Below are 12,310 nucleotides of genomic sequence, written 5' to 3'. Positions count from 1 at the left end.
CGCAGGCCGCCTGGGAGGCTGTTGATGTCAAAGGCGTAACCCTCTAATACGTCTCCACGCGAGGAAGACGTCAACGGCCAGGGGCGTGGCCACTTAATGCTGGGGGCCCGGCTGGTGAGGGGCTGACGATGGGCCCCACCCGTCAGCTCCGTCCCTAACCTACAGCCGGCATGGGAGAGTAGCAGGGGCGTGGTTGCCGCAGGGGCGCCGTGCCTCGGGCCACCCACTGCCCAGGCGAGAGCGCCGGCGGGCTCAGGAGGCCGCACCGCCTCCATACCCACCCACGGCGCCCGCAGAGAGGGGCTGGACAGGGGAGCCGGCGCGCATCTACAGGAAGCCGACGCCGCCGTTGCCCTCGGCACCTGCAGTGAGGAGGAGGGCCCGGAGGGGCTCGAGGGAAGGCGGTGCAGCGGCCTAGAGATCTGCAGCAGGGAGGAAGGGGGCAAAGGGAGGCCATGCATGCCAGCCCGCAGAGGCCGAAGCTCTCCCCCTTCGGCCATGGCTATGGCAGGAGGTGGGGGAGGCTTGGGGAGAGAGCAGGGAGGAGAAGAGAGGCTCAAGAGGTGCCGAAGCAAGTGGGGCAGAGAGACCAGAGCCACAGGGGCTCGGGGAAGAGGGAATAAGAGGGGAGAGAGAGAGGGAAAGCTCGGGAGCTCCCTGGTGCTCTCGGTGCATGGTCGCCACGCATGCCTGAGGGGTCTTGGAGGCTAGCTGATGGCGGGGGATGGTTTGAACGGTCAAGGGGAGCCTCTGAGACACCCTGGGGCACACTGGCTCGGCTTGGTGTGGTCTGGAGGAAGGAGACAAGGCGCAGAGCGCCCATACTGCAGGCCAGAGTGGTGGTCACAACGGCATCCCATGTCTACGTGGTCCCAATGGCGAGTCCAACATGTCTAACACGTAAGACATACCTCCAGCAAGGGAACTCTGGAGTTTGGAAACATTTGAGGCTGGTTATAGATGGGTTTGATTGCTGTTAAGTTTGCAACAGCAAACTTAAGGTGGGTAGATAGGGCACTAACTTGAGAGATAATGGAATGAAAACATGTCTAGCACTCTTGTTTACAGAAGGACTACAAGACTACAAAGTTGCAGCTCAAGAAAACAAGTGTAGCTAGTACTTGTTGTACAAAGCCACATTTCAGCTAGAAATGAACTTGAGGAGGTGTTTCTCATTTTCTCCACATGAGCATGCCATATCTTTGATCTAAATGAATCCTTGGCATATAATAGATGCTCTGAAAAGAGTTGGGGGTGGTAGCTTAAGCAGAAGAATGGGAAGAAGGGTAAAACAGTGCTGCCAAGGATAAAAATGAGAGAGAGTTACAAAGGGTCCTTCCCCAATAATTGACCAGTGGCCATGGAAAGTTACTGGAGGTAAAATATGACTATGTGAGGCTTTGGTAGAAAGTTGAGCTCAAGGAATAAAGTGGAAGGGGCAATAGAAGCTAAATTAGTCAGTGCACATAAGGTGTTTGATCTGTGGTTAGGCTACCAGATGGATTCCAATGGCTATGAAACTTAACAGGATCAAATAATAGATAAAAATAGGCTTGCACACCAAATTTGGGATTTGCTGGAGGAGTTTTCTAATGTAGACTTCAAAAACCCTAGAAATGGGCAGAAATGGGTTTCTGCTTAGAACCCTATTCAAATGAATTCCCACAAATCCAATATTTGGTGTAGGGGCATTATTTGATTATTAAGGCATGCACAAAAAGTTTTAGGATAATTGGAGAAACTTTATAATGTAAAGTTTGTCAAAGTCAGAATTCAACAGAGAAGGTTTTGAGGGTTTTAGGACAAGTTGCTCTATTCTCCTTGGTGTACCACATGGTGTGGATACCTCATTCGAGTACAGGAACATGTCCACCAAATTTGAGCACAATTGGAGACACTTCACAATGTAGAGTTGCTCAAATTTGATTCTGGACAGATAGGGTTTTAGAGTGATTAGGGAAGTCAAATCAACTTGGATTGAAATGAAACTTGGCAAGATCAACAAGAATATCATAGATGACATGCTAGAATTTTACTGGAATTTATTGAGAATATTTCTTATAGAAATATTCCAAATCCTTGAAATAGGCAGGAAAAATTTTGGAGGGGTTTGCCCAATATTTTGAACATTACCATGTGTTGAAACTCATAAATATGGAGTAAATATATCCACTGAGTTTCCCTAAATTTTCTTAAATATTTTGAAGGCAATAAAAATAAATTTCCTTCATAGGAGACCATTTTTGGCCTCACAAAAAGGCTTTTAAATAAAATAATAAAATAACTTTTAAAATAATAATATGGTGGTTTTGAAAGTCATTTTGATAATAGGTTTTAAGAAAAAAACTGGTGCAAAAGAAAATCCTCAATTTGAGGACTTGTAGTACAAACCTCATCTCAGGGGTTTGAAAGTTTAATTCAAAGAAAATGCTTTTTGGTGAAAATAATATTTGGTAAAAATAGATATTTGTTCTAAACACATGGCATGATCATTAGGCAGGAGATCATGGAGTGAGGAGGTGATTAGGAGAGTGACAGGATCCATTAGGTATCAAACACAATCATGCAACAAGCAAGGCAAACAATAGTCACTTCAAGCATCACAAACATTCACAAAAAAAATTAATTGGTCCTAGATTTTGAAATAAGTTAGTTAGTCAGGAAAGCCAAAATTGGGGTGTGACAGACCTTACCCTCTTAAGAGAATCTCGTCCCCGAGATTCCTGGGCTAGGGGTTGGTGAGATACATAATCTTGAGTTGGAGGTGGTCTTCATGTCTCCATGTTGTTGTGGTGGTCTTAAGGTGCTTGATGATACAACTTAGAATGTCCGCATGTCCATGACTGATCGTGAGCGGGATCTGGCAATAAGTTAGGCTTGACCGAGGTCAAGGGCTTGGTAAGCTAAGTCCGTGCAAGGTTCTGGCTTGCGAGTGTATTCCAAGTGAGAATACGTGGCAAGATAGTGTGTCTGGGAGATGGTCCTGGGCTTCGCATGACGGTTAGTGACATCAAGATGTCTCGTGTTGGAACACACTATCAAGTATTCACATGGCTTCCTACTTACGGGGAAGTCCTTGACTTCCTTTCGGCAGTCAAGCTATGGTCGCAAATAGTCTTCGTAGGCTTCTCGTGGAAGGGTCCGGGCTGGGTCCCACCTATGGGTCTAAACTCGGAGGCTCAGGTCCCGAACAAGTCCTGCCATCTTGGGAGTTGCGAGGGTTTCTGGATAAGCTGGCTACCCAAGAGTATAGACCAGTCATCCATTCCCAAGGTCTGCGACTTGGCGGGCGGAAATCACCTTTAGCAGGTTTCCACCACGACTCACTAGTACTCTCGTCCTTGATTTGGACCAAGGAGAGGTCGTCTGATCCTTTCGCTTGGCGAAGGGCTTCATCATCTCGAATCGTCGAGGTTTCTTGACGTTGTTGATGTAGTCGGTGCATGGTCGGTGGTTCACTTCTGTTGCTTCATCGTCGTTGTCGTGGCTTCCTCGTCACGACGGTTCTTCGTCTTGACTTGAGTAGGATAGACTTCCGTCGTCTTGGGATTGCTTCAAGAAGTCCATCTTCTCGAGATATCACTGTACCTTCGAGAGGCATAACAATCAGCATTCCTAGGCTCGACCAAACACGACTAAGGTGTTCTTCCTCTTACTGGGTGAGTAAGTATGTGATCAGTGAGGATGACAACCTACCTTCCCAAACACGACATAAGCACAGTGCTCAAAAGTCAGGAGAGGAGAACGGGACTTGCAATGTGCAGGTACTGGCCACATTTCAACGACTAAGAGTCGTCTTCTATGGTCGTAGTCCATCCAAGTTGTGGCTCAACGAAGCTTTAGGGTCTCAAGGAACTTAGGATGTGGGCGAACAATTATCATCTTATCTCTAAGCACATTCCTTAGATGCCAATAGTTCGACCTCTAATCTCGGGACGATATCACCTCATCTCATTAAAGATACCATCCTACACTGTCAACTCCTCACCGCTCAAGCTAGTCAACTCCGGGTCGAGGGAAGAACTAAACCCAAACACTTACAAGTATGGCGTAGCCCCAACTGTACATGCATTACTATGCAAGGACCATGGGGAGACATACAGCTGCCACGACTGAATCTGAGGCACAACAAATCCTATTGTCCACCTCAGTCATCCAATGGACAGGGTACTACGCTACTATATTAAGGAAACACTTAGTAGACCAATCCAATATTTTGTTTCCTTCCTATGAATACGATCAAGTGATCCATCAATCTGATCAATCATTACAAGACCTATCACTCTTACAAATCCAACACGGATGGTGTTCTACATAGCCTCTTAGAGTCCTGATAATTCACATATTACTGCAAGAATTACGTCATAGTATATCCACCAACTTCAATAATCATGGCCATCTAATCTCCAAGGCCAAACTACATAGGTTGTAAATCTATTTGACAACTCCAAGTATACACACTCTATATCCACCGAGAAACATGGTATCATGATCGAGATTAACGAGCTAAATCCAATTTACTCCGAACCATGTGGTCTTTGTCATCCTCAATACTCTATTAAGATTACCTATTTAAATCCAAGACTCAATCCAATAAGAAGTCTACTTGATACCCCAAGTCATTATGGTAAAGGTATCAAATCATGCCAACTACTTGCTAAAGTCATGTATACCACCAAGAATAAAGTTCACGATCATAATCATTCTACTAAATCCAATCTTACTCCAGATTATGCAGGTTATACTACTGTATCAACTCGTTCCACCAAATCCACCTACCTTTATAAGGGCCTCACGATCCACCAAAATAATCTAGCTATATCCTCAAGACAACTATTATCATCACAACAAACTTAGTCTAAAGCTCTCATATCGGAGATCGGTCCTCTTATGGCATCAAGGTTACAGTGCTATCTTGAGATGGAAGGATGCTTGTTCACGGTGATCACTCGTTCCATAATGACTCCGGTGCTCAGCGGGGCTTATCGGGGACCTACACGAGTTCTGGCAAATCCGTGTACTAGACACGTGACCAGAAAATTTGAGCCGGAAGGGCTTGTGGAGGTTAGTCTGGTCTAGTGTGTTTTTTCCAATCTCGAGGGGAAAACACACTCATATGGGTTGCGTGTGGTTAAGCGTAGCACATTCAGTGTCTTCAACGTCAGCCGTCCTTCGAAGCGGATCCTTAGCGCATCTGCCTTGCCGTCTTCAGTTGTCGAGAGGGGTGTGAGAGAGAGAGAGCACCAAGGGGAATGTCTAAGGGTCTCAGTGTAATCAAACAAGCATTGAAAAATCAACACAAACAAGTGCAAAAATTATTTTGAACATCAAAATAAGACAAGTGATATAACCGCATGCTTGTTGCCTAAGCAAAAGCGCGACTCATATCAAAGCACAAACAACAAAAACAAACAACACACAACATGGTCCATCCGAACCATTTCACGGACTCGACTTCGCATACGGGCTTCACGACTCATCCTATCCTAGGTTCAGGGACTCGACAGTCGTGCTTGCTTCTTGCTCCGGAGAGGAGTCTGCTAAGTCTTCTGGACCTTCTCAGGGTGTTGTCACGCCTCTTGTTGTTGCTTGCTGAAGCAATTTGCTTGAGTTGTAGAGAACTCTTGTTGTCTTCTCGTCTGGGAAGTTGCTGACGAAGGTGGTTCTTCATTGCTGTCATCGCAAGGATCTTCCTTGTCTTCATGATCTCGTCATCGTCTTCTTGTCTTCTGAGGCTTCGATGGTCTCAAGTGGACATCTTCATGCACCGATATTCGCATGACATGATAGAGTTCTGATCTGTCAATCATACTAATTGCGATATCGACACCTAGAGCGGGGGATGAAGAGAACCGTTTTCCTGCTCCCTAAGGTGAGGCGGACCATATGGCGAGGTTCTCATCCACCAGTAGTGGTCGACACAATTACTTATAACTGACAGGGTCGCTCTACTAGTGATGCAGATCAAGGTCTGCATATTTTATGTCTATATTATCGTAGGAGAAAGTGGCATCACTCTGGAACAGTGCCCAGGGTTTCACCATCTTCTAAGCCTCAATGTCCTCGTTCCTCTTAGAGGTACTACTGTTGGTGTCGTCTGGTCGTAGAGTTGTCTTCTCTGTCCTTCAGCATAGGTGTTTGCGTGGAAAGGTTGCTTCCTTCCGGGCTGCCCATGAGGATTTCAACTTATCCCGTGGTCAGAAGGGCATAAGGTACTAGCGGCCGTTTGCATGTTTTGAAAAAGTAGACGAGGAGTGTCAAGAAAATAAGAGTGGAAGGCTAGAGAATAACCTTCTCTTTCTTTGAAGTTTTAGGAGAGTTGAGAAAATAAATAAGTTTTGTAAGTATTTTGAAGGGTCTGGAAAGCAGTTTTATCCTAACTAACGTCCATGCTAACTAAGGGCTTCCTACAGTCAGGATAGCTCTCATACCAGCTCTGTGGGGACCCCGACTGTCGAGATCGCCGTGCCAAGTGATCCCAAGGATCAATGCTCACGGAACACAGATACTGAATAATAGATTCTTACATCAATACATACCGTTTGATACAATAAATGACCTCTTCGGTCGAGTCTTACATACACAGGGCCTTAAAGGCCAAAGCACCAAACTAGACCAATAGCAGAATTATTGGTTGAAAGCGTGAACCCATGCCATCAGCCTTAACCTACAGGCATTCTGACTGGGAAGCGTCCTAGCTCGCAAGAACGTCACCGAGTTAATCTTCACCATATCCTGTCTTTCACACCTGGTCAACGAAATAACCAGTGGCAAGCCAATGAGTACTTTGAATGTACTCGCAAACAGCCCATGATACGAACAAATGAGAGTGAAGGATAACAGTATCATGCATCTTTAGTGTAACTCAACCGGGTGGAATGATCATGTATATGCAACAAGTTAAAGAATTACTCTTTAAGAACAGGTTACAGATATCAACATATCTGCTAAGGGTTGAACACAACGGGTTCACCCTATATGCCAAGTCATCGGACTTGTCATAATCTCAATGTATTAACTGAGGGTTAAACCATCCGGGTTTACCCTATATGCCAAGTCATCGAACTTGGTCATATTATTATTATTGTAACAACACCTTTTTAAACACCACACGCACACACTTTTGGTTTATGCGGATACACTAGACGTAGTTTAAGCAGCACCACCCAACTGTCCTTGACCGTGGACACGGCTATTCGAATAGTTTGACACTCTATAGAGGTAGTATGCTGGACCCATGAGAAACGGGAAACTTCTGTGTCATCCATGACTCGTGGTATATCACATATACCCGAGGTAAGTACCCGATCATCATCTTTCCCCTGACGATACTAGACAAAGAGGTCCACTCGATTGGTACCCAGCCCACATGTTGCCTCGAACTCATAATAATGGCATAGACCTCCTACCTGGCACGACCCCATCACGAGAGTGACACCGATCACTCCCGCCACTAGTAATGTGGCTCTTTGCTAGTACCGACTAGAGTAATCAACAAGGCCCCGTCCCATAAAGAGGTAACATGGTCGTACTGGTAAGGTTGGGACGGTCGACACATCATAAATCTAATCCCATTTCCGAAACCATACTCACACAAAAACACCGGCGCATCACTTCACCAAAAGTGATCACCAGCTCATCATCACCCTCGGGCATTAGTGGCACCCGACGGGGTTTTCATAAACTCTTTATTTAACTCATCATTATGCTTGTGATAGTATGCTCTATCATTACTTGTCAACATGGTATAACATGGCCCTCACGGGGTAGGGTGGGCTCAATGCAATGATCTTACTTCACTAGTCAACATGATAGTAGCACGATCCTCGTAGACAGTAGGGTCAGCTCATCATGTTTGTGCTTCGAGGAGCTATGTGAATAACATTATCAACATGTAAGTGCTTCGAAGAAGCCTCTGGTACCATCACCACAATGATGAACCGACACCGTGATCACATGCAACGGGAAAATACTTGCTATACTAGCATGCATCATTTTATATACTTAAGGCATGGAAAAAGGCTGCTTGCCTTGCTCACGTAAGTTCTCGGGGTCTTCGAGGTCTTCCACTGCGTCCCCGAATACTCCGTGTATCGTCAACTAACGTCGGAAACAACTATAGTAAGTCATATAGCAAGCAGAATAAAAGTGTTCTATAAATCGAAGTTTTAATTTTCTTGACCTCTCTGGTCATAAGAAAAATACCTGAATCCTTGCCAAAGGGTTTGAACCATCAGGGGTGTCTAGATGGAAGGAAAGGATGGATAGGGGACCATTGAAGAAGTCAACAGAAATCATTCTGTTAAAAATGTGTGGAGGCACCCATTTAACAGAGAATGATTTTAGAAACATTTAGAAAGTGGTTTCAGTGGATTTGGAGTTGGTATGAATATTCTAGAGATTTTACAATGAGGAATAAATAGCAATAGGAGCTATTCATTTATTGCTACAGAAGTAAGTCACACAAAAATGTTGACCAGGGTTCTAAAAATGGAGAATAAGTTTAGAAGTCTCTGGAAGTTTGAATCACTCCATTTGGAGTTGAAATGAAACCTATGGGATTTTTGAAAGATGGAGTTTTCAATGTCCAAATTGACATTTGAAAAATAATACAAGAGGAAAAGTGCTTGCAAAAATGTGCAAGGCACAGATATGGATAAGGCTTGATTTTTGGGACCTGCAGAAATTTTAATCAACATTTTTGGAGTTAGAATGAATTTGTGGGAGATTTTTGAAGTTGCAGATAAATGAAAAATACAGAAGGGGGCCTCCAGACTTAGCTATATTACGCATAAGGCGCTAGAGGAAGAGATGGGCCAGCCCGGTTGCGCAGGCCGCCTGGGAGGCTGCTGACGTCGAAGGCGTAACCCTCTAATACGTCTCCACGCGAGGAAGATGTCAACGGCCAAGGGCGTGGCCACTTAACGCTGGGGGCCCGACCAGTGAGGGGCTGACGATGGGCCCCGCCCGTCAGCTCCGTCCCTAAGCTCCAGCCGGCACGAGTAGCAGGGGCGTGGTTGCCGCGGGGGCGCCGCGCCTCGGGCCACCCCCTTCCCAGGCGAGAGCGCCGGCGGGCTCAGGAGGCCGCGCCGCCTCCATTCCCACCCACGGCGCCCGCGGAGAGGGGCCGCACAGGGGAGTCGGCGCGCATCTACGGGAAGGCGACGACGCCGTTGCCCTCGGCACCTGCAGCGAGGAGGAGGGCCCGGAGGGGCTCGAGGGAAGGCGGTGCAGCGGCCTGGAGATCTCCGGCAGGGAGGAAGGGGGCGAAGGGAGGCCATGTATGCCAGCCCGCAGAGGCCGAAGCTCCCCCCTTCGGCCATGGCTATGGCAGGAGGAGGGGGAGGCTTGGGGAGAGAGCAGGGAGGAGATGAGAGGCTCAGGAGGTGCCCAAGCAAGCGGGGAAGAGAGACCAAAGCCACAGGGGATCGGGAAAGAGAGAATAAGAGGGGAGAGAGAGAGGGAAAGCTCGGGAGCTCTCTGGTGCTCTCGGTGCATGGTCTCCACGCATGCCTGAGGGGTCTTGGAGGCTAGCTGATGGCAGGGGATGGTTTGAACGGTCAAGGGGAGCCTCTGAGACACGCTGGGGCACACTGGCTCGGCTTGGTGAGGTCTGGAGGAAGGAGACAAGGCGCAGAGCGCCCATACTGCAGGCCAGAGTGGTGGTCACCACGGCATCCCGTGTCTACGTCGTCCCAATGGCCAGTCCAACATGTCTAGCACGTAAGACATACCTGCAACAAGGGAACTCTGGAGTTTGGAAACATTTGAGGCTGGTTAAAGATGGGTTCGACTAGTGTTAAGTTTGCAACAGCAAACTTAAGGTGGGTAGATAGGGCACTAACTTGAGAGATAATGGAATAAAAACATGTCTAACACTCTTGTTTATAGAAGGACTAGAAGACTGCAAAGTTGCAGCTCAAGAAAACAAGTGTAGCTAGTACTTGTTGTACAAAGCCACATTTCAGCCAGAAATGAACTTGAGGAGGTGCTGCTCATTTTCTCCACATGAGCATCCATATCTTTGATCTAAATGAAGCCTTGGCATATAATAGATGCTCTGAAAAGAGTTGGGGGTGGTAGCTTAAGCAGAAGAATGGGAAGAAGTGTAAAACAGTTCTGCCAAGGATAAAAACGAGAGAGAGTTACAAAGGGTCCTTCCCCAATAATTGACCAGTGGCCATGGGAAAGTTACTGGAGGTAAAATATGACTATGTGAGGCTGTGGTAGAAAGTTGAGCTCAAGGAATAAAGTGGAAGGGCCAATAGAAGCTAAATTAGTGAGTGCACATAAGATGTTTGATCTGTGGTTAGGCTACCAGATGGATTCCAATGGCTATGAAACTGAACATGATCAAATAATAGATGAAAATAGGCTTGCACACCAAATTTGGGATTTGCTGGAGGATTTTCCAATGTAGACTTCAAAAACCCTAGAAATGGGCAGAAATGGGTTTCTTCTTTGAACCCTATTCAAATGAGTTCCGACAAATCCAATATTTGGTGTAGGGGCATTATTTGAGCATTAAGGCATGCACAAAAAGTTTGAGGATAATTGGAGAAACTTTATAATGTAAAGTTTGTCAAAGTCAGAATTCAAGAGAGAAGGTTTTGAGGGTTTTAGGACAAGTTCCTCTATTCTCCTTGGTGTACCACTTGGTGTGGATGCCTCATTCGAGTACTGGAACATGTCCACCAAATTTGAGCACAATTGGAGACACTTCACAATATAGAGTTGCTCAAATTTGATTCTGGACAGATAGGATTTTAGAGTGATTAGGGAAGTCAAATCAAGTTGGATTGAAATGAAACTTGGCAAGATCATCAAGAATATCATAGATGACATGCTAGAATTTTCCTGGAATTTATTGAGAATATTTCTTATAGAAATATTCCAAAACCTTGAAATAGGCAGGAATGGTTTTGGAGGGGTTTGCCCAATATTTTGAACATTACCATGTGTTGAAACTCATAAATATCGAGTAAATATATCCACTGAGTTTCCCTAAATTTTCTTAAATATTTTGAAGGCAATAAAAATAAATTTCCTTCATAGGAGACCATTTGTGGCCTCACAAAATGGCTTTTAAATAAAATAATAAAATAACTTTTAAAATTATAATATGGTGGTTTTTGAAAGTCATTTTGATAATAGGTTTTAAATAAAACAACTGGTGCAAAAGAAACTCCTTAGTTTGAGGACTTGTAGTACAAACCTCATCTCAGGGGTTTGAAAGTTTAATTCAAAGAAAATGATTTTTGGTGAAAATAATATTTGGTAAAAATAGATATTTGTTCTAAACACATGGCACGATCATTAGGCAGGAGATCATGGAGTGAGGAGGTGATTAGGAGAGTGACATGATCCATTAGGTATCAAACACAATCATGCAACAAGCAAGGCAAACAATAGTCAGTTCAAGCATCACAAACATTCACAAAAAAAAATAATTGGTCCTTGATTTTGAAATAAGTTAGTTATTCAGGAAAGCCAAAATTGGGGTGTGACAGGTTCGCATGTGTCAAGTGATTCAAAATCAAGTGACTCCAAAAGCCCATCAGCATGGAGTTTCTTCATGCGCTTAACACCAATATGACCTAAGCGGCAACGCCACAAGAAAGTGGCGCTATCATTGTTAACTCTACATCTTTTGGTATCAATGTTATGGATATGAGTGATATCACAATCGAGATTCAATATGAACCAACCCCTCATATTGGGTGCATGACCACAAAATATATTACTCATATAAATAGAACAACCTTTATTTCCTGACATAAACGAGTAACCATCTCGCAATAAACAAGATCCAGATATAATGTTTGTGCTTAACGCATGCACTAAATAACAATTATTTAAGTTCATAACTAATACCGATGGTAACTGAAGTGAGACCATGCCGACGGCGATCGCATCAACCTTCGAACCATCTCCCACGCGCATAATGACTTCATCCTTCGCCAGCCTTCGTTTATTCCACAGTTCCTGCTTCAAGTTGCCAACGTGAGCAACAAAACCTGTATCAAATACCCAGGCAGTACTACGGGAGTTGGTTAGGTACACATCAGTAACATGTATATCGAATATAACTTGTTTGGCGTTGGCCGCCTTCTTATCGGCCAAATACTTGGGGCAGTTGCGCTTCCAGTGACCAGTCCCCTTGCAATAATAGCACTCAGTTTCCGGCTTAGGTCCAGCCTTGGGTTTCATCGTCGGAGGGGCAACAGTTTGGCCGCTCTTCTTGGAGTTACCCTTCTTGCCTTTGCCGTTTTTCTTCAAACCAGTGGTCTTATTGACCATCAACACTTGA

This window comes from Hordeum vulgare, chromosome 7H, assembly GCF_904849725.1.
Source record: "Hordeum vulgare subsp. vulgare chromosome 7H, MorexV3_pseudomolecules_assembly, whole genome shotgun sequence".
In the NCBI taxonomy this organism is placed as follows: domain Eukaryota; kingdom Viridiplantae; phylum Streptophyta; class Magnoliopsida; order Poales; family Poaceae; genus Hordeum; species Hordeum vulgare.
This window is presented reverse-complemented; position numbering follows the sequence as displayed.